The 24,317-nt window shown below is 38.3% G+C and overlaps 1 protein-coding gene across 1 annotated transcript in view; it reads right to left on the bottom strand.

Annotated features, from left to right (window-relative positions):
* Window positions 1–24,317, bottom strand: part of LOC141552722 (ALK tyrosine kinase receptor-like) — an 895,621-nt gene that overhangs the window by 666,995 nt on the left and 204,309 nt on the right. The gene's annotated exons all lie outside the window — the stretch shown is intronic.

Genomic DNA, 24,317 nt, shown 5'->3' with positions numbered 1-24,317 from the left:
GGAAGGGGCAAAAGGCTACAGGAAATAAATATGGATTTCCATGATTATCTCTACTTCCCCTTTAATTCATTTTAAAGAATAAAATATCAACAGAAAAGAGAATTAAGTGACAAATTCAATAACAAATACAATAAATTAAATACACAAAAAATTGTTAATTAATGCAGGACTGTTTCTATCAAAGCATTCCTGGTTCTGAGAAAACTTTCACCCAGACACAATGGTCCAGCAGGCAAGGTTTTTCTAACAGCTGGCAGGGTATATAAGGTCATAAGAAGGTGACAAGATTTGTCCTGAACACCATCTTAGCTTTTCTCTCATCCATCTCTCTCATTTTACAGATGAAACACTGAAGCCTCTACATAAAAAAAATTCATAGTAGCTCATACTTCTATCTCTAACTTGCCTAAAGTTCTTTTCCACAAAATCACTTACATCATTCATGCCTGGCATTTGGTCTACAGTAAGAAACATTAAGTAACAAAAAGTAAAACTCAGACAAATAAGATAATTTTCACAGTGAGATGCAGTGGAAAGAGTACTAGACTCTGGAGTTGGGATAAGTGACATGCACTGTACAGTAAACAAAAGTTTATGTAATTTAAGCCAATTCGGTAAAGATAATAGTATTATCCCCACTTTAAAGATGATAAAATTAAGGCACTCTGAAGCCAAAGTCATTTATGTAATATATGTACCAGAACCAGAACTCGAACTCATCACTTCTGGGCTCAAATACAGTGTTCTTTACACTAGATATCTGATGCTTCCTGAGTGTAAGTACTGAATCTATCAATTCATTTGTTTTAGGATCAAAATCTAGGACTAGATTTTGCCATCTAGCCCAACCTCTCATTTTACAGATGAGGAAACTGAGTCACAAAAATGTTAATCATCCGGTCCAAAGTCTTATAGATTGCAAAGTCAAAGGTGGGATAATAATAGATGGCATAAGCATTTATATAGTACTTATTATATACTAGGCACTGAGCTAAGCTCTTTTACAGTTATTATCTTAACTGGTCCTCACAACAACCCTGAGATTTAGATGAATCCACAGAAGTTAAATGCTTGCCCAAGATCTCACAGGCACTTTCCACTCAAAGAGCCTTTCCACTCTTTCCATGGTACCATGCTGCCTCTATTGCTAGTGATATGACTGAAGAAAAGTCCTTTTAAAATCCACTTCATCACCAATAAAAGGGGCATAATTATACCTGTTCTGTCTGCCTTACAGGGTTGGTGCACGATAAGAACTTTGTAAACCATAAAGTGCACTAGAAGTCAAGTCAATCCACTACATCCTGGACCTTCACTAGGAATCTTAATTTTTGCCTTGCCACTGGAGGAGAATGTGACCCTAACAACTTTGTGCAGCCCTGCCTTATTTCAATCCAATCTAATACAAGTCAAAACATCACCCCATGATATCACTGGGCCCCTTTGGAATGAAGAAGGAGAAACAACAAGGAGGAATCAGAAGATTTTAAAATGGAAAAGACATGCTAGAATGTGAGACCCTTGAGAACAAGAACTTTGCCTTGTTGTCTTCTCATCTCCAGTGTCTGGTATGTGGTAGATATTTCATAAATATTTTCTTTATCCCCAAACTCTTTTGTGTTTGTGTGCATGTGTGTATGTGTGCATTTTAACAGATTAAGGAATTAAGATAGTGCTTAAGTGACAGTAGCAAGGGTCATAGGTGGGTTGGAATGAAAGCCCATTGAGTCTAAATCCAATGTTCCTTCCATAACCCCAGAAAATATGAATGACAAAAGTCCAGTGCCAGCAGGAGTAGGATTTGTTCATGTTCAATGCTCAGCCACAGGCTGAAAGGACCATAAGAAGGAATGAAAGAATGCTGCAGTTGGATCAAGGAAATTTGATTTTTAATGCCATCATCAGATCATAAGGTTGCACAAGTCATTAACTTCTTGGACCTCAGTTTCCCCATATATCAAAAGGTTGGATCATACCTGATGATCTCTAAGGTTCCTTCTAGTTCTAAGTCATTAAACTGATCCATCTGGTACTTCAAAGGCAGCAGAAGTTCCCAGGCCCCCCCTGGGAAGCCATCCTCCCAATGTATCATCTTAAAGACCTGATTGGGGCCCTGAGAGATAAGTGATTTATCCAGAGTCACTCAGTTTGTTTCAGCAGGTACTCGAATCTGACCCCAATCAAGCCTCTTTCTTCTTTGATCCTTTTCCTATCTGGATTTTGGGTTAAGAGCTTCTTCAAATGAGACCTTTTGTACCCCTTCAGCTCTCCCAGCTTCACCCTTCCTTTAAATGACCATATCTAAAGGAAGAGAAACGTCAGTCCTGAGAGATGCTTTTTAATTTTGTTTAAAACCACTTTGGGTTTTCCTTCACAAAGTGCTCAAAGAAGATGCTAAAAGGCAAACAAGGGTGAATTAATCCAGAAAAATGGAGACGGTGGAAATCAGGTGATTTTTCCTGATAGCCTTGTTTATACCAGAGGCTGAAGTCAAAAGTTGAGGGCAGTTATTGAGCTGCCCTATTAATAGTTAATTTATTCAGCTATTCCCCAATTGATGGGCATCAACTCTGCGGTGGCAAAGAACTGAAAATTTTGGAGATGCCATCGACTGGGGAATGTCTAAACAAGTTGTGACATATGATTGTGATGGAGTACTACTTACTGTGCTAGAAGAAATCATGAGCTTAATGATCTCAGAAAAACAAGAATAGACTTGCCCAAAATAATGAAGAACAAAATGTACAGAAGCAAGAGAATGTTGTATACAGTGACAGAAATATTGTTTTAAGAACAACTGAGTTGTTTTTGACTTTTTGGAATCATTTTGAATTTTTTCAATACTCAAATTGACTACAAAGGACCTGTGAAAAAAGACACTATTTGCTACCAAGGAAAGAAATAATCATAAAAGTATATATAGAATAATTTCACTATAAATATATATTCACAGATATGTGCACATATTTGTGTCTAATGCCAGCCATCTCTAGAGAAGGGAGGAGGAAAGAGAATAAACAAAATTGAAAGAAAAGAAGTCACATGATAACATATATATATATATATATATATATATATATATATATATATATATATATATATATATATGAAAGGAATAACAAGTTGTACATAAGAGATTTGCAGTTTCATATATAATTATCTTTTTCCTATTCTACTACAGAATACTACTTATTACTACTATTACTTACAGAAAGTTTTTTTCTAAGCTCAGAATATGAATTTTTAAAAATACCTAGGATAATACCTAGTACATAGTAAATGTTAAAAATAATAATTAATTTGACCTTTTAAAAATGAAAATCTATATTTTCATCCACTCACTCAATTTCCTTATCTGTAATATGAGGATGGGATGATCTGTGGGGTCCTTTCAAACCTTATTTCTGTATTTTCTCATATTCAGGGGTAAAGAGACAAGAACCTCTCTCTGGACATCTTTGGATGTGGTGCAGGGGGACAGAATCTTGAATTTGGCATCAGAAGCGCTAGGTTTGTATCCTCCTTCTGCTAGTTAGTTGTGTAGCCCTGTTCAAATCACTTAACCTTGCCTCACTGTTCCAAAGGGAATCATCATGCTGCCTGCCCTAACTCGCAGGGTTGCTGTATAGACCCAGTAACATGTCACACATGAACGTTCCTAAGCACTGTACAAAAATAATAAGCTGCTTTTCCCTCCCACCTTTTTTTTCTAGGCTTATTCAGTGCCCAAATTACCCGTGGAGCTGACCTGGAAGGTACACTGCAGCAGAGCTGTAGGGAGGGGACAAAAGAAGAGGGAAGGTTTCCTTCTTATTATGGACTTTCTGGAGATGATAAGAAAAAGAGCGGATGAGGTCTAATAAAATGCCACAGTTAATAAAAGTAATGAGGGCCACATAAATCAGGAAATTTTCAGAGTTTCGTCATTAATCATGGGGCTGAGCCAGGTTAATCTGTCTCCCCGTGTCTCTGGTAGGTTTTTAAAGACAGAAGCACAATGAGAAACGGAAGCCATAACCGGCCTAGTCAGTCTTTATGTCCAGGACAATCAATGGGCTAGACACTACAGGTCTGGGGCTGTGTCACTAACTTGTTAGGAGCCGGGGCTGGGGTTGAGAAGTTGCTTCTTTGCAATATCTATCTATTATTGCACCTGGCTTTTTCCTGGAGGGCCAAGCAGGTCAAGTCAATTCTCTCTTTCAAATAAAAACCCTTCAAATACTTGAAGACAGCTAACATGTCCCCACTGAGTCTTCTCTTCTTCAGGAAGGCCCATTTCCTTCAAGTGAGTCTCCTAGGACATGAACCTGAGGCCTTTCACAATCCTGGATGCCTCCTACGGACATCCTGCAGTTTATCAATATTGGTCTTAAAACGTAGCCTCCAAAATTGAACACTACACCTGATGAACTCTGACCATAACAGTGCAGTGAGACAACTTAGCTACAAGTTCTGGATCCTGGGCTTCCTTTAATGAAATCTAAGATTAGCTTTATTGACTATAATATCACATTATTGATTTATTGAACTTGCAACCCTCTAAAATCCTCAGATCTTTTTCAAAGGAATTGTTTTTAGAAAGTACTGGAAAAGAGGTTGAAAGAGACTGAACAATATGTAGCAGAGTCAGAATCTTGGAAGTATTTGAGAATATTCTTCTCATGTTACTAGCTAGCTCTGCTGAGATGCTGAGACAGTGTCACACACACTGATCTTGCATGGATGGATGAAGAAAGCCTTCGCTTCTTCTTGACTTATGCTAAATATCTACCCAAAAGGGGAAGATTCAGGCATTTCCTTCTCTGGATATCTCACACCAGAGACCACTTTGTACAATCTCAATTACAGAATCATACAACCTTTGAATGGGAAGGAACATGAAAAACATCTTAATATAATCTTTATCTACATAAGAAATCTCCTCTGCAATATCTTTAACAAGTGATCATCCACAGCTTGTTCAAAGACCATCAGTGAGAGGGAACTCATCACCTCATTAGACCCTTTTCCACTATGAGATAACTCTAAAAGAGAGGGAGTTTTTCTAGTCCGACTCAACAAGTATTGATTAACTGCCTATTACATATAGGATATTGGTTTACGACTTGGGAGTAAAAAGACATAATGAAAAACAATAATTGATCTCAAGGAACTTATTACATTTTGCAACAGCTAAACAAAAGTATATTTGTATTAACTTAAGAAAGGAGAGAGTATAAGCAAATAAAGGGATCAGGAAAGGTTTCTAATAGAAAATGTCACGAAAAATCTATGAATTCTAAGCAGGTAAACTCAGGGAATGGAGTTGGGATGGGGGGAAAGTTCATACTAGGCATAGGGACCAATTTGTGCAAAAGCACAGGGTCAAGAGAACACCAAGGAGGACAAATAATAATTATTCTAATTTGGCTGAAACGTAGAGAGATGAAGGAAAGTATATGCAATAAGCCTAGAGAGCAAGGCTGGACCCAGACTGTAAAAGGCTGTAAAATGTCAAGCTGAAGAGTTTGCATTTTATCATAGAAGTAACAGAGAGCTAATGATGTTTCATTGGTAGTGTCCTAGAATGGCTAGACTTGTGCTTTAGGAAGATAATATTTATGGCTATGTGGAGGATGAATTGGAAAGGGGAGAAGGAGGAAGTTGGGAGCTCAATGAGAAGTTTGCTGCAATATTCCAGGCAAGAGGTGGTGAAGAACTTCCATAAAATAGTGGCTATATGAAAAGAGAGAAGGGGACAGATGTGGGAGAGGCTGTGGGCATCGCATTGGCAAAGCAAATTAGAAATGGAACTTGAAGGAGGGGAGAGTCAAGGATATTTTTAAAAAAACAAATTTATGTATGTATTATATATGTATGTATACACACATATAATATATACATGTATAACAAAATATATGTATATATGATATAAAATTTTAATTTTAATTTTTAAAAAATTAAGTCAAGGATAAAATTGAAGTTTGGATCCTGTACTGAAAGAATAATGGTATTTTTTAAAAAGATGCGAAGTTTGGAAGAGGAGTGAATATGGAAGGAAGTGAGTATATTCAGGAGAATAATGAGCACTGTTTTGATTTACATGATTTTTTCTCATGCCATGCCTCAAACTGTCTCTGAAACACCCATGCCTCTCTCCCTGGGAAATCCCACTTCCCAGAAGCTTTCTATAACATCCATTCGGCCGAGTTGGCGGGATGTGGAGAATGCTGCAATGTTTTAAATGTCATTTTGTGTGATGGAGCAGATAGCTTGTTAATTTGCCTGGGTATAGTTCTACTTTACCCAAAATCCAAAGCAGGACAGTTTACTTTCTTAAACCCAAGGGAAATTTCATGCAAATTGTACATTAGTTCTTCCTTGCAAACTCCACAGCAGATGAAATCATTAGAAAAGCACATTCCCCCTCTCTTTCTCCTAAACAGAAATGGATTCAGAAATGCCCTGTTTGGAGTATGAACCAACCATTATATCAAGAAAAGACAAACATAACATAAAGCTTTTCTCTCTTGATGACTTTAGTGACAAAATATTCTGGTCTTCTTCACTCTCCTCCTCCCATCCTTAACCACACAGCTAGACTCCTTCCATTCGATGGTGTGGTATGTTCCTTCCACCATCTGGCACCGTGTCTCATGGCCTGTCAACAGGGATGACACACAGACTGAACAAAAGGCAGTAACCCTACGGAATACTCACAGCTCCCTGTCCTGCTCCATTATAGAAGTGGCAGTGATTATTTATGAGGTAGGTGCAAGGCAAGAACAAATGGCTTGTTTATGGCCCATCTGTTTGTCTTTTCCAATAATGGTCAGCAATGTTTTTTAAATAAATTCATAAAGTTTTCCAAGAAATTTAAAAGAACTGATAAAACAAAAATAGACACCAACTTGGACTATCTCGTGGGAAGCAGTATCTGCTATTTCCCCTGGAAGCAGCAGAGAGCAATCATTCAGCCACCTGGCTATTATTCCCCATTCCATTAATGGGCATGTGATTCTCTCATTTTATTTTGTCTGGGTCCCAGTTTGGCGAGTATACTTTTGGGACCCAAACCCAAGAGAGACAGCAGAATTACAGTAGCATACCAGAAAGCCATCCGTTGCCTAATAACACTTACAGTGCTTCCCCAGTTATCTATATTCTGTTCTCTGTTTACCTGGTCTAAGCCTTGGCCAAGATTTCCTGACAACAGATCATGTCCGGATGCTTTTATTCAGTTCTCTGATCTCTTATTCTAGACTTCCTGATATTTTGGACTTCTCTGTATATCTCTACTGATATTTCCTTGGACATGAGGAGCACTTGAGGCAGTAGAGAGAATGCTTCCTTTTGGAGTAAGAGGATCTAGGTTTGCATCCGTATCTTTGACTTACTACCTAGATGGCCCTAGAAAAAGTATTGCCCCTAAGGGGTCTTAGCTTCCTTATTTGTAAAATGATGTGATTAGACTGGTTTCTAAGGTTCCTAATTCTAAGAGCTTATACAATCACAGAATCTCAAAGTTGGTATGTAGTGCAGAAATCATCTAGCTCAACCTGACCTTGAATGGAAAAACCTTCTATAGCATCCCCAGTCTCTATATGAAGACCTCTCTGCTGGGAAATCCTCCATCTCGTGAGGGAGACCATTGCACTTTGGGACAGTTCTAATTGTTGAGAATTTTTCCTTAGGATTAAATTGAAATCTGCCTACTTATTATTCCTAGATCCATGAGCTAATGGTGAGGAGTGGAGAGAACATGAGATTTGGAGTCAGGTAATGTGGCTATTCTTTCATTCACTCTATGTATGCAATTACTTGCCAAATATTACCACTTCTTTTTCTGCATCTCTCACATATCCACTTCTCATGACTTGCACAATCCCCAGCTTATTCCAGCCCCATATCCCCTCTCGTTTGTACTATTGCAGAAGCCTTTTAACTGGTTTCTTTGTTTCTAGTCACTCCCCACTCCAATCCATCCTCCATAAAGTGATTTTTCCTAAAGCATAGGTTTGACCATGTCACTTTCTCCTGACACACATACTTATTAAACTCTGTTTGCTTCTACTTACTTCTATGATCAAATATAAAGTCCTCTATTTGACATTTAAGTTCCCTGCAATCTGGCACTCTCCTTATCTGTCCAGACTTCTAGCACATTAGCTCCTTCTGTACGCTTTATGGCCCGGACACACATTGGCAAAATTGCTTTTCTAACACATAGTGATCATGAGCCTCTTCCCCTCAATAATTTGAAATCTTTAGAAATAAATTCTGGATTTTCTCGGTCCTAAATAGAAGCAAAAAGTGAACCCCTACAAAGGAAATCTGCCCTCCCAGGACATATTCACAGCATTAAAAAAAAGAAATGGATGGTCCCTAAATGGTGTGAGGTTAGGATTCCTTGGAAGCACTGTTGAAATGAGAATTCATGTAACACTTAGAGTCATTACTGAGAAACCTTCCTGGCTGGTGTTAGAAACATGACCAGGCAAGATAAGATGTGAAATGATGATGACTGATGATAAAGATGATGATGAACATATTTTTAGGTTTGCAAAGCATTTTACAAACATTATTTTATGTTATATATTCACAATAACCCTGAGAAGAAGGTGATACTATTATGCCCATTTACAAATGGAAAAACCAAGGCAGCTAGGAAGCTGAGGCCTCCTTGAGTAATTTGCCCAAGATTATACAAATTTGGCTGCTGAGTTAGGATTCAAATTCAGGCCTCCTGCCTCCAGTCTAATATCTTACCTATTATTCCAAGTTTTGCTTTAAGAATATTTTAAATGTTAACAATTATTTTCCCATGTAATTGGGAAAAATACAATTATTAACCAATGAAAAACATTTTAAAACCAAACTGTAAGCAGTGAGGACTATATCTCTTACTTAAAATGGTCACTTTTCACTTGCAAATCATTAAAAATTCATTAGGGACTCATACACTTTCTACTAAATTGTGTGCTATGGGATGAACAGTGTGTGAAGGTAAACAATAATTAAAAAAAACCCTGGGGTCTTATAGTATAATCATCGGTTTGACCATGTCAGCTTCTCCCTACACACATCCTATTAAACTCTATTTGTTTCCTGTTACTTCTATGATCAAATCTATGGACATGCTGTGTGTTAGGAAAGCAATCTTTCTAATTCATGGTATGAGATTTTATCATATTTAGTAAACAACTGAGAAAATAAATTTGGGTGATGAAATACATGAAAAAAAAAACCAGGAGTATTCAGAATACATTAAAATTATCATAGGATTTACAGGAAGGAGTGACTTTAGAAAATCATCCAATCAATCCACTCCTTTTATACCTCAGGAAACTAAGGCTATGAGAGTTTAATGCCTTAATCAGGTTAATAAGCTAGGATGTGACTAAGTCAGGTCCAAAATCAAGGTCTCTGATTTTTCATTGAAAAACAAATCCTCTCATATCCAACTGCTTTCCCAGTGAGCCACTTCTGACCCATGAGATGTAGTTCTATGTTTAAATGTAAAGGATCTCTTCTGCTTTTAAATTTATGATAAGATTCTAAGATTCTGAAGAGGACAGAATAAGACTAATATTTCTTGTGCAAATACTGAAAATGTATCCAGAAGGTCAACATGTAAGGTAACCAACTAGGATGCTCCTAAAAAAGAAAGCAGTGTTTCTGTGTCTCATGAGATGTCTGGAATATCCATCTCAAATGAAGGAATGAGAAAGCATTTAAGTGCTATGTTGGGAAAAAAAAGCATAGCATTTAAATGCTATGCATTGCCCTAGGTGCTGGAGATACAAATACAGCAGAGAGATAGATTGTGCCTTAAGTAGTCTATATTGTCATAAAAGGAAACAAGAAAGGAAGGAAAGAAGGTGGGAAGGAGGGAGAGAAGGAAGAAGAGAATGGAATGGAGGAGAAAGGAGAAAGGAGAAAAAAAGAAGTAAAGGAGGATGGATAGGATGAATTGGAAAATAGGATAGTATCGAAGATGGGATGAGAAGAATGGAAGAGAAGGATGGAAATGGCATTTATTCAGTACCTATTTTGTTCCAGGCACCGTTAAACAGTTTACAAATATTACCTTATTTGAACTTCACAAGAACCCTGGGTTGTAAATATTTTTATTGTACCTATTGCACAATTAAGGAAACCGTGGCAGACAGGTTTAAGTACCTCGCCTAGAGTCACACAGTTAGTATCCTAGACTGGATTTAAACTCAGGTCTTCCTGACTCCTGGCTCAGGACTCCATCTACCTGTCTCACTTAGCTGCCTGAACAAGGGAGTGGTAGGCCAGGTAAGGAGTTTAAGGAGGGGAATCACAGAAAAAAAGTGATTTGTCTGATTTTCTCAGAGCAAAGAGTGGAAAGCTTTGGAGGTGTGCAGGGGTGCAGGGGGGGAGGTTTCATTCAGGTAGATCCACATATTAGTAGATATGAACCAAGTAGAGTAAGTTACAGGACTTTGTCCTCATTCCCCACTCAGGACAGCTCAGTCCCAGGGAATAGTTCTAAGGCCGAACTGAGAAGTAAAGATTTAAAAATTAATCTAGTTCAGACATGCTGTGGGTCTAGAGAATATTTTTGCATTCGATCTTTTTTCATACTCTAAATTTAGCCAACTGCAATTAATTTTTTAAATTACGATCATGTTCAACCTTTTAAGCTAAAACATTTGCCTTTTGATGTGAGGTCTGAATATCAATACAAAGAAGAATCACAACTGGGCCCATTGTCTCCTTCACCTTCAGGACTATGGAACATCATGTGTAGCTAAGAAAGGGAGAGAACTCTTTTTCTCCCTTTGCCCTACATTTTTCAATTGAACTGGACTTATTCCAAGTTTGACAGGGAAGAGCGTTGGATTTGGCATTAGAAGTTTAGTTTCAAATTCTGAACAACTTGTTTGGGTGTTTTTCTGACTTGTTGCGACCTTACTTGGGATTTTCCTCACTCTGATACTAGAATGGCTTGCCATTGCCTTCTCTGACTCATTTTACAGATGAGGAGTTAAGTGACTTGCTCAGGGTCACACAGATAGGAAGTATCTGAGGCCAGATCTGAACTCAGGAACATGTGTCTTTTGATTCCAGGCCCAGAGCTCTATCCTTTGAACTACCTGGATGCTCACTTACTACCTGGATAACCTTGAATTAACTGCTTTGTGTCTCATTTTCCTCATCTGTGAAATGGGTGAGTGGAATTGTTCTGGGTTGTTTATAAGGTTCTTTTCAACAATAAGTCTATTTTCTTATGTTTTGTGATCTTCATGCGGCTGATTTAGGCCACTATAAAGTCACTCAGGAACTATGCTAAACACTCTACAAATATTATCTCACCTCAATCCTAGGCTATAGATGCTTTTATCATTCCTGTTTTACAGTTGAGAAAACTGAGGCAGACAAAAGGTAAATGAATGGTCCAGAGTCACACATTTAATAGATACCTTAAGGCTGGATCTGAACTTCCTGACTCCCAGTCCAGGTTTCTATCCCCTTTATTACCTAGCTGCCTTTATAAGGGAACAGTAGATGAAGTTTTGGTATAGTGAATAAATATATGGCATGACTTGTTCCTGAGGAAGCCTTGCTGACCAAGGTGATCACTGTATCCCTTTCTAAATATACACACACCATAAGTTCAATAACACATTTTAGGATGTTACCATAAAATGCAATTATATTCACAACCTATATTTTAAAAACTCCTCTTTGGAAAACTGGAATATTGCTACATCCTTGCCCAGTTTGGAGGCACCTTTTCCATTCTTTGGTATTTTTCAGAGATGGCAGACAGAAGCTCAGTAATCACACCTACGCATTCTTTCAAGGTCCTGAGAAACAGTTCAGCTGGGCTAGATCACCACTCACAATAAGTGAGCCCAGTGAGGTGTTCCCTTACCAACTAATGGTTTTCTCGGAGTTTTGGCCACCTGTTAAATAATTTATCTACTCTTCCTTTGGAACAGAGCACAGAAGAAAAATAATCAATTTATTAATCAATTATTAAGTTTTCACTGTGTGCCAGGCATTGTGTTGGACGCGTGATAGAGACAGAAATAAAATGACCCCAGGTCTCAGAAACTACTATTTTATACTCTATTCTAAAATTGAGTTGTGTGGCCTTTTCTCTCATCAATTATTATCATTCTTTCTCTACTCACCCAACATCTCATCTTTTCTTTGCTCTTCCTCTTACTTCTAATATTGCTAAAAAAGAGAAAAAGACTATTGGATTACCTTTAGCATTTATCACCAGCTTCCACTAATTTTGAGTGTTAGCATTCTAGAGAGTATTGTTATTACATTCTGCCTCTATTTTTGTATTCCTTCTCAGTACCTTATCCTTGTTTCCATCCTCTGTTCATGTCTTTTTAAAATCTAAGGAGATCAATGAATTCCCTATGCACTCATATCAATCTCTTTGGACATCTCTTCCTTTACCTCATCCTCAGAATCATTTATGTTTGAGTCTGGAGAATTTCATTCTTTAGACCTTCACATAGCTCTTGGGATGACTTCATCCGCTAAGTTTCAGGGCATGGATGCTACCTATTCTTTTGCTGAACTACTGGAGATCTGTTTTCCTCAAATACAGAATGCATATAAGACTATGCCCATTCAGTCTTTCCTTTTCTATCATAAAATTTAAAACTGATGTGTCACTATACTTGCCCCCCTAAAGCTTCCCTTATTTCTATTTTACTTGGTTTTTTTCTTAATGCTTATAATAAAATTCAGAATATCAGTTTCCAAAATTGTGTCCTCTCTCTTTTGAAGATTCAAATGAACATTAAACTAACTGAAGACATTATTGAAGGCTCTGCTTTTGGCAGAGTCAGAACTCTAGCAGATGTCTGGATTGTTGAAATTCCCCAAATAGTGCCACATCATTCCTCTTGCCAGGTTGGTGATATGTCTTCCAAATTCATCTGTTTTCTCCTTCTTCCTTCAGACATGACAGGCAGATGGTAATGCCCTTGACAAGAATAGCGAAGGTAGAAAGAGGGAAAGATTTTGGGGAAAAGAGAGTGAGTTCCATTTTAAACATGCTGAGTTTAAGATTTTTTTGAGCCTGGAAGTCAACAGAAAGGTTAGAGTTAAATCAATAGATTTGAGAATCATCAGCATAGAAATAATAATTGAATTCACATGAGCTGATGAGATCACTAAGTGAGACAGCATAGAGGGAAACAAGTGCTCAGGATAGAAAACTGTCTAAAATGGAACGCATTCTCTTTCCCCAAAAACCTTGTTTTCTTCCTAACTTTCCTATTCCTGTCAAGGGTATCACCATTCACCAACCATGGGTGAGGAATACTGAAAGAAGAAGGAGAAAATAGATGAGTTTGGAAGATAAATCACCAATATGGTACAGTGGAATAATGTGGTACTTTCTGGGGAACTTCAACAAGCCAGACGGCTGCTGCAGCCCTAACATGAGACACCCTTGGCTAACAAGCATGATATGGTGGAAGATCCAGCAAGGAAAACTGAGTGGTCAGACAGATAGGAAGAGAACCAGGACAGAGCAGTGAGAAAAACACTCTTGAGAAGAGAAGAAGGTGATTGACAGTGTCAGAGGCAGCAGAGAGATCAAGAAGAATGAGAAAAGACCATTGAGTTTGGCAAAAAGAGATCCTTGGTAACTTTAGAGAAAGAATTTTCAGCTGAATGATGAGGTTAGAAGCAAGACTAGAGAGAGTTAAAAAGAGAGTGAGAGGAGAGGATTTGGAGGGTTTTTTGGTAGAAAGTTACTTCCAAAAGTTTGATGAGAAAAGAGAGGAGAGACATGGGATAAAACTTAGTGATGATGGATGGATCAAATGAGGATTTTTTGAGGATGGGCAGTACCTAAGTATGAATGTAAGCAGTAGAGAAGGAGCCAGCAGACAAGGAGAGAGCGAAGATAAGTGAGAGGTAGGAATGATTGATAGAGGGGAGTAATCTTCAATACTTGAGGGGTTTGGAGTGAGGTACAGTGAACAAATAGGCAGGAATATAGAATATCCTAGGCTCATAAGATGTGAAGCTGGAAGGAACCTCAGAGGCCATCTGATCTAACCTGTTTATGTTCCTAATAAGAAAAATGATCCCAAGAGAGAATAAGTGACATTTTATATATATATATATATATATATATATATATATATATATATACACACATATATACACATATATATTACATACACATATAGATGTGTGTGTATATATATATGACTATACACACACACACACACACACACACACACACACACACACACATATATAATGGCACATGGGGAATAAGCACCAGAGTCAGGATTGACCTGGATTCCTCTGACTCAAGAGTCAATACTTTTCCCATTGTACCGTGTGACTTCCATTCATAATCTTATAGCTTCTGTTTCATTCTTTCATTTCTGGGCAGAGTCAACCAATGCAGATTGATCCCTGCTTCTATAACTTATAATCTTCAGAGAAATGAAGGGTCACATAATGTTTGCCACCATCCTTTTCCAACCTCCGTCCCCTCTCCTTGCTTGTCCTTAAAGGTAGAACAGAGACAAGATGGAAGGACGTGGCCGGTTAATGCTGTAGCAACTATACCAATTGCTTTAATTTTTCCATCTCAAGTCCTAGATAAATCCACCCTCTAACTCATGAGCCAGAGTCTATTTTTTCCTCCTCTTCCTTTTTACCCCCCACCAAATATATTTCACATTTAGCAAAGAACAGAATTTCACCCACTTATTTACATCATATAGAAGCATATAGACATAATGATAGAGGAGCACACAAAACCTAGACACCCCTTTCTACCTTACTGAATGCAACGTGCTGAAAAAGTTCCGAGGGGGTCCCATCACCATATTCCTGCTGCACGGCAAGAAGTCTGTGAGGCTATACCAAGTCAAGAAGAAAGAACAGAGCCATTTTAGAATGAGTGATTGCTATAATTAAAGTTATTAGTAAGGAAAAGCTCAGTTACTGAAGGACGAATGAAGCCACAGCAAGTTTAAATAATGACATGGTGCATCATGGGGTGTTTTTCCAATTCTTGCTCATTTTGAGAAAATGATGCTCCTTGCCAAGACCACCTTGCATCTGTAATAGCTAGAGCAAATAAACACAGGAGAGGAAGAAATTTACAATTTTCCCTTGGAAGCAGTCAACTTCATTACTGATGATAGCTGGAGAAGCCCCTCAGTAATGGGGTTCTTGGAGCTAGTACTTTTTCTTTTCTATTTATGCTTCTCCAGTTAAAGGGGTGGGTGTCTGACACATCCCTCAATCAGGGATATGTTGAGGAACTAAAGTTAGCAATTGGAAAAAGAGAACATGTAGTACCGGGATGCCTTCTTTGCATCTAAATGATACCATTTTTCTGGGTATCCTCAGGGGTCTTTTAGCTGAACATAGAAATGGCTGCTTCTCCTGACTGGTCAGGGTCAAATGATCATACAAACAGGGCTGGGAGGGACCTCAGAGGCCATTTCTCTCACTTTACAATTTAAAAAACCAAAGCTAAGTGCCAAGGTCATGCAGATGGTATCAGTGAAGATTTGAATCCTGATCCTTTAACCAGATGGTCAGTAATTTTTTTTCATAATATCATGCTATATGAATGTTTTATTTACTTAAAAACTAAGTCTGAGAAATTTTAGATTGAACTTCATAGACCAGGTAGTTCACAGAAGCAAGGTAGGTTTAAAGAGAACCATGTTTTCAGGAGTCCTGCAGAGCCCAAGAGGCCCTAGCATGACTTCTATTGCATCCTCTAGTCTACAAGGAGATCTGATTAATTTTAGATCTTCTCCAGAATGCTGTACAACTCTCTGCTGAACCACACTGGTTGAATTTGACCCTAGGCAATCCAGACTGAACAGTTCTTGCCATCTCCACTCAACACCCCCCCATTTCATGGCTCTATCCATAGGTGCAACTCCAGCAATCTCTACAAACTGAGCTTTCTTCTATTCACCAGCCTGGAACTAGAAGTTTGGTCTTTAATAGTGACAGAAATAAGCCTAAGAAGTTTGAGAAATGGGTTCTTAACCCTTTCTGTGTAAAGATTAATTTGGAAGTGCAGTGAAGTCTATAGACCCCTTCTCAGAATAATGTTTTTTAGTAGATATGATATTACATATAGGGCCAGGCATGGTATTGCATATCCATAGTCTCTTCTGGAAGGAAGGAAGGGAGGAAGGAAGGAAGGAAGGAAGGAAGGAAGGAAGGAAGGAAGGAAGGAAGGAAGGAAGGAAGGAAGGAAGGAAGGAAGGAAGGAAGGAAGGAAGGAAGAAGGAAAGAAGGAAGGAAGGAAAGGAAGGAGGGAAGGAAGGAAGGAAGGAAGGAAGAGAGAAAGGAAAGAAGGAAAGAAGGAAGGAAGGAAGGGAGAAAGGGAAGGAGGGAGGGAGAGAGGGAGGGAAGGAGAGAAGGAGAGAGGGAGAGGAGAGAAGAGGGAAGGAGGGAAGGAAGAAGGGAGGGAAGGAAGGAAGGAAGGAAGGAAGGAAGGAAGGAAGGAAGGAAGGAACAAAGGAAGGAAGGAAAGAAGGGAGAAAGGAGGGGGAATGTAACAGTCCACTGTTTCCATTAATTTCTCTCGAGTCGTTTTCATATAGGCTGTATAATGTTAAAAGTGGTTGGGCTGTAGTTTCCCTGATTTACTAGTGGATGCTCGATCTCTCTCACTTATCCTTCTCCAGGGTCTCTTCTGAAAAGGAGGGAAGCAACAAGAAAAAGCTCCAAAATTGTTTTAGATTCCTGACAGAAAAGACAAGAACATTTGAATATATTCTGCAGTCCTCAGAGTAAGGCAAGCCAGACTGTTCATTTCATACAGTTTTAATGGATCCATGGTAATTATTTAGCATCCCTTAAGAAACAGGTTTCACACATAAGGATAAAAAGCACCATCACCAAAACAGAAACAAAAACAAGGAGGAGGGAAAAGATCAAAAAAAAAAAAAAAAACAAAAAACACACACACACACACACACACATGAAGAAAATCTGGATTTGATTTTAAATAGGAAGTCAGGTTTAGATTGAACTTTTAAATGTCACGGAGCCCAATCCCCTCATTTTATAGATAGGGAATCTAAACTACTAAAATGACTAATTCAGAATCACAAACCTAATTAATAGCTGAGGCTGCATTGAACAAAACAAAACTAAGTAAACTGCAGATTTCTTCACCTCCAAGATTGTTTTTTTTTTAACCAAATCAAGCATGTTCTTTTACAATGAAGATATTCTTTGGAAAGATGTTGTCTTTCCCCATTTGCCTCCATTTCACAGATAGTAACCTTCCCCATTTTTGAAGTTTTCACATTTATAAGCTTTGTGACTTATTCTCAACAAATGAGGAAGTTGGACTGTGTGACCCCTGAGATACCTTACAAAGCTAAATCTTATAATCCTGTTAAGAAAAGCCTTCCTGGGCTTCATAAAGAGATACTACTGATGAAACACCAGAAAGACCAAGTAGATCAATTGACATTTGATACACATACACACATACATACATGTGTATATGCATATATTTATGTACATACATGTGTGTGCATTATGGTTCTGCTTGCTTCACTTAAAAATATAATACATATATATTTTTCCATGGGTGGGATTTGCACTTGTGAGAAGGACTGGGAACTCCTAATAAGGGAGCTGCGTCTATAATTTAGTCTTACATTGTGGGACACTGAGAGGTTAAATAACTTGCCCAGAATTACATAGCTTTTAAAGTGAAGCGAGTAGAACCAAGAGAACATTGTACACAGTAACAACAAAATTATATGATGATCAACTGTGATGAACTTAGCTCTCTTCAACAAAGAGGTGATTCAGGCCAATTCCAATAGACTTGAAATGGAGAGTCATCTGTATCCAGAGAGAGAACTATGGAGAGTGAATGTACATCAAAGCACAGTGTTTTCATTTTTCATTGTTTTTGGTTTGCTTGTGTTTTTATTCTTTCTCCTGTTTTTTCTTTCTCTTTTGATCTAATTTTTTTACACAGCATGATAAATATGGAAATATGTTCAGGAGAATTGCACATTTTTAACCTATATCAGATTGCTTGCTGACTTGGGAAGGGGGGAGGAGAAAGAGAAAAATTTGGAACATAAAGTTTTGCAAAGGTGAATGTTGAAAATTATCTTCGCATGTATTTGGAAAAATAAAATACTATTAAAAATTTTAAAATGATTTATATAGTTAGAATATCTAAGAGGCTTAACATGAACCAACTATAACACAGTGTTTTATTTGTTATTCAAGGATGCCTTTTTTGTTTTAGTGATGGTTCCCCACCCACCCCGTAATGGTTCCATAACCCATTTTTGTATCCTAACCTCATTTTAATGAGACCTGGGAGGTATGGTAAAGAACAGAAGGGTGTAAATAGTGTCTCACAGATGGGTCTCTTTTTTGTGAATGTGACAATATAAAAAAAGTAACAGAGAAACCCGTAGAGGCTACTTTCCATAAGATGTATTCTATGTCCTTTTAGTCTAAAGACTCTTGAATGGTTCATCATGAATCAATATCTTTCCTTTTGCCCACAAGAAAATAATTGACTCCACTCATTCCATGTTATCAAATTTAAGATTGTTATTTTTTTTAAAGCTGTTGATAAGTTCAATGAAAAGAGTGTTGGAAAGATCCTTTGGTAACTACCAAGAAGACTTCCTATATCATACCCTATATTATGCTCTATTTTGCCCATGCCCATTGATATTTGTTCTGCAATCTATAATTTGAGAGAGTTAGTAGTCATAGGAGGGACCAGAACTCATATCTTCTAGGGCCCTGATAAGTCTGAACCATATTGTCATATTACCCTGTACTGTCGTTGAATCACACATATTTCCATTTCCAGAATTCCCAAGGGCAATTTTGGATAGACAACATGACCAACTCCATCACCAACTGCAAAGGAAAAAGAAACTCCACAGTAATACTTTGCTTCTACTGAGAGCATATTCAGTACTGAGTGACTCACTTGTATATCTATGAATTGTTAGAGCAAAAAAGTCTCAATTGTCACATAGAAGGCTTTAAATCTGGCCAAGTATATAAGGAAATGGATTAGGTAAAAGACTAGGTAAAGTAATGTAAAAGGCCTCTATGCAGTTGAAGCATTATTTGGCTCCATTCTCAAAGGATGCTAATTTAAGACAATAATAAGACTATTCTTTACTTTGGACAATATTAAACAAATAGAACGAGTGAATTCCTAGAAATAGTCCATTAGCTCATATGAACTTTCTCCTTATTCTAAGCACTCACGGCCAAAACAATCAATTTCGTTTATTGATTTTGAAAATACATGAATGTTGTTTTGGGATAGAATATAAATCCCTTGGGTGAACTTTGTCTTTTTATCTCCAATACCTAACACACGATGCCTGGTGCATATTAGGAGTAATATATATATATATATATATATATATATATATATATATATATATATATATATATATATATATATATATATATATATGTATATATATATATATAAATGCTTAGTTCTTTCTTTTTTCCCCATCTTAAATTTTTTTTAATGTTTTATGGTTATACATGAACATTAATTTTATACACATTTCCTTATGAATCATGTTGGGAGAGAAAATAAACAGAACAAAAGGGAAAAAGCACAAGAGAAAAAAGAAAGAAAAAGTGAACATAACATTATTGATTTATATTCAGTCTTCATAGTTCTCTCTTTATATGCAGATGGCTATTTCTAACCAAAGTTTACTGGGATTGTCTTGAATCACTGAACTACTGAAAAGAACCAAGTTTTTCAGAATGTATTATTGCACAATATTGTGTTACTGTGTACGATGTACTCCTAGTTCTGTTTGTTTCACCCTACATCAGTTTGTGTGAATCTTTCCAGGCCTTTCTAGAATCATTTTGTTCATCCTTTTTTAATAGAACAACAATATTCCATTACTTTCATATACTGTAACTTATTTATCCATTTCCCAATCGATGGGCATCTATTCATTTTCCAATTCTTTGCCACCACAAAAAGAACTGCTACAAACATTTTTGCACATGTGAGTCCTTTCCCCTCCTTTATAAATTCTTGGGGATACAGACCCAGTGGTACTGGTAGATCAAAGGGTATGCACAGTTTCATAGCCCTTTGGACTTAGTTCCAAATTGCTCTCCAGAATGTTTGGATCATTTCACAACTCCACCAACAATGCTTTAGTGTCTCACTTTTCCCACATTCCCTTCAACATTTATCATTATCTTTTCTTGTCATCTTAGCCAATCTGTTTTAATATGCATTTTTCTAATCAATAGTGATTTAGAGTGAATATTTGGTTCTTGATCTTAACCCCCAAAACAATGATTATTGGTCCTGATCTTCATACAGACTTGTATATTTACACAGAGACACTAAACTGCAGTTCATCAATTGACCATCAGTTAATACCATCAGTCAACTAACTACATCTTTAAAAATAATGAAAGGGAAAAAGTTTCAGCTACATCTCTGTTCCTTCAGACTTCTCAACAATGTTCAGCTTTTCGAGCCTTCCATTGTCACTAGGGATTTCTATCCTAGAATTCTCTAGGGAACAGAGATACAGAGCCCTTGCCATTGGAGACTGTTCAGGTGAAAGAAGGAATTATTTCTTTTATTAGCTGGGTTCATATGGTTCTCATTTCCCCGAAAGCCATGAACTCACCCACGTGCCTCCCTGACAAGCACCATCTAGCTTCCTCCTTGCCAGTTCTGGGTTCTCTAGAAGCTGAGGGGTTTTGGTTTTTGTTTCCACTGGTAAGTATTTTTTAAGAGTAAATCATCAAATAAAACCTGTTCTTTTCAAAGGGTGAGGACTAAAGAGCTACTTAGTGCTGGTTTTCAAAGGGCAAATCTTATTTTTAAAGCACTATTGATTAAGTCTAACTGCAACATGACAGGGTCAAACTGAGTTAGGAGAGTACGGGGGAAAGCTAGGGAAAAAATCCAATCTCTATGCAGCAGGGGTCTGTGGCCTGGCAAAGTCACTTCTTCCCCCAATCTAGGATGGTGACGCTTGGTACTTATAGTTCATGGAGCTCAGCAGGGATAGAATATCAGGAGAAAAGGAATCCTGCAGCTTGAGAAGGCGATTGGGCCAAAAAGATCCCTTTAACACAATTGCTGGTTCCTTTTTGGATTCACTACAAGGAGAAATGGGTTGAGGGTTAATAATTGGTTAGAGCAGCCCTCGAAACCTAGAACACAATAGCCTTAAACAGGACACAACACTCAGGGCCCACCAATTTAATGCTTCCCTATCCCTATATTAGAATCACCAGCCCCTAAGATCACTGTATCATAGATTTAGAGGTGGAAGAGATCTCAGAGGTCAAAGATAATTCTGGATCCAAACATGATTGAACAATAAAAGAACAGTAAGAAGAAACATATAATAAGCATCATGATTTCTAAAGCAGAAAGGAACTGTGCTAAACAGGCTATAAAGAAAGGCAAAACTCTCAAGGATTTCTATCTTAAGAGGAAGAAAGCATCTAACAACTATAGACAAACAACACAGAGAGAGGCTGAATTGGAGACGATATTAAAATGAAGGGGACTGGGAAAGGCTTCCTGCAGAAGACAGAACTTTAGCTGAGAGTTGAAGGAAGTCTAGAAAGCCAGGAGAGGGGGAAGAAGAAAGCTCCGGACATGAGAGACAGCCAGTTAAAATTCAAATGCATGGAGATAGGAGATGGAAGAGCAATAAAGATGCTAGTGTCATTGGGTCTTAGAGTGTGTGAGGGGAATAAAGTGTAAGAAGTCTGTAAGGGTGTAAGGAGTCACCTTAGGAAGGGTTTTAAAAGCTAATCAATGGATTTTATATTCAATCCTGAGGAGAATAGGGAGCCACAAGAACTTATTGAATGGTGTGGAGGAGGTGACATATTCAAAACTTCTCTCTTGGAATGTCATTCTGATACACATAGCCAACCATCTATATTGTCTCTAGTTGAATTACAAGCATTGTGGTTCCCAGAATTTTCAAGCTCAGTTCTGGACAGACATATTAATTATCATAAAGAGGGTCACTTAGATAGAGGTGTGATTCAAAATCTTTCCTCTGTAGCATGTTGTCTCTCTCCGACTTTCCTCCATTCCCAAATCATGAATTCTCATCCTTGGGTGTCAATCCCCCGCCCCCACTGTCCAATGTCTCTGCTCCTATTTTAGGATGGCTGAGAATCACTGGGGGAAAATAAGCCATGAAAGCACGTTGATTTGACTTACTATATATTCATGATTCACAACTTCATCTTGGCCTTTCCTGCTGCTCAACGATCCTTATTAACTCCTTGTCTCCTTCCCCATAGCGACGATATCAAATCTTCCCTCTTCTTGTCTCCACTAACACTTCTACTCCTCACACCCAACAGATGACTTTGTCTCAGTCTGCTCTGGGAAGTATCAGGCTGTTAACCCCCTCAGGATGCTGGATTCCATTAGTCAAACATTCAAATACACAAATGCTGCCCTCACCTTCCTTCTCCTCTTGGCCAGAGGAGAAGAGACATCTTTACCACTGGCTGAGACCAATCACTCTCCTTGTACCCTTTTCCCCTGCCCTCCCACCTACTGCAGGGCATTGCTTTCACAGCCATCTACTGCTCTCCTTTATGTAGCTTCACTCTCTTCTCTGACACTCACCATTTACTGCCAAAAGTACTTCGGTATCATCCTTTCATCTCTGTGGGGAACCAAGGACAGGTAGAAGTCCTCCCTCCCTTCCCACTTTTACCTAGACATGAAAAGATGGCACTGAAGCACCAAGCACATTAGGGATCAATGCCTTGCTGAGGTTGACACAATTTTCCATCATCTTTGTTCATTTTGCACCAACACAGCTGACAATGGAAGGGAACTGTTTCTGTATTAACGACTTTCCACCAAAACTCATGTCAATGAGAAACCAAAGGAAGGTGGTAAACTGGAACAAATCCAATTATCCTTCCCTAACTCAGCAACTAACCAAGACTTATTCTCAGGATTTCATTTCTCCTAGGTGACAATGGAAAAGGAAACCCATTTGAAACTTTGAAATAAAGCTTCATTTACAATGAAATTTTGGATAAAATGGCATCAAATACGTATAGTAACCATTCTCATGCCTCTTTTAGGTATGTGTGTATATATGTATATATAATTATATATGTAATATAATGTAATACTTAAAATACATAGAGACCGAGGGGGAGGGAGGGAGGAACAGGAAGGGGGAGAGATACAAGCAGAGACAGAAATAGAGGCAGAAACAAAGAAAGAGAGAAGCAGAGAACAGAGAGAGACAGAGAAAGACAAAAATAGAGACACAGAGAGGAAGACAGACAGAGAAGGGAGGTGAAGGGAGGGAGAAAGGAAGAGAGGAAGGGAGAGAGAGATAAGAGATACAGAGACAGAGAAGAAAGGAGGGAAGAAGAACGGAAGAGAGAGATGGAAAGATAGGGAGTGTGAGAAGGGGTTGTAGTTGGGATAGAGATCAGACATGTGTAATAAACATAGCAATTTTGGCACCTTTTTAAAAAACTTTTTTTTAACAATTTGAAAAAAGAGATGTTGACACCTCCCCTCTGACACCATCTCCCACTGCCATGCCATTTCACAGGAATACTCCCGCTGCCTGAAGTGCATTCTTACATCCCTTCCCCCTCTTAGAAGCCCTTGTTTCCTCCCAAACTCTGCTCAAGAACCATATGAAGCTCTTCTTGGTTCCTCCAGCTGCTACTGGCTCCCTGCCAAAGAACCATAGATTCAATTTTAAATCTTATTTTACTTGGGTCATGGGTTTCATCTATATGTCTTTCTTATTAAAATATAAGCTTCTTTAGGGCAAGTATTACTTCATTTTTGTCTTTATGTCTCCATTGTCCAACATAATCCCTAATACAAAGAAGGATCTTTATTATTTAGCGGAGTCCTGGTACACAGTAGACTATTTATTGCTTGACCGGCCCGCCATCTCATCACTTTTCATTGGTAGTAGTGATGATCTGAATTGAACAATACACAGTCTCTTACATGCCCCAGCCCTAACCCCATGACTGAAATGATGAATGGGGAAACAAGCTCGGGTTAGGAGGACGGCCTCTGATGGCAGGAGGGAACGTCCTCCTGTGTGAAGCAGTGACTCCTTTTACAGCCTGGACCTCCCCCGTACTCACCACACTTTGGCCAACTGCATGTCACGGAGACGAAACAAGTGGACAAGGGAGAGGAGGGAGCAGTATCAGCCGGAACCATGACTTCACAAACAAAGGCTGGGCCTTCCTGGGATTCACTCCAACCCCATGCTCAGGCTACCACGCCGGCT

The sequence above is a fragment of the Sminthopsis crassicaudata genome, chromosome 2 (genome assembly GCF_048593235.1).
Source record: "Sminthopsis crassicaudata isolate SCR6 chromosome 2, ASM4859323v1, whole genome shotgun sequence".
Classification (NCBI taxonomy): domain Eukaryota; kingdom Metazoa; phylum Chordata; class Mammalia; order Dasyuromorphia; family Dasyuridae; genus Sminthopsis; species Sminthopsis crassicaudata.
This window is presented reverse-complemented; position numbering and strand designations above follow the sequence as displayed.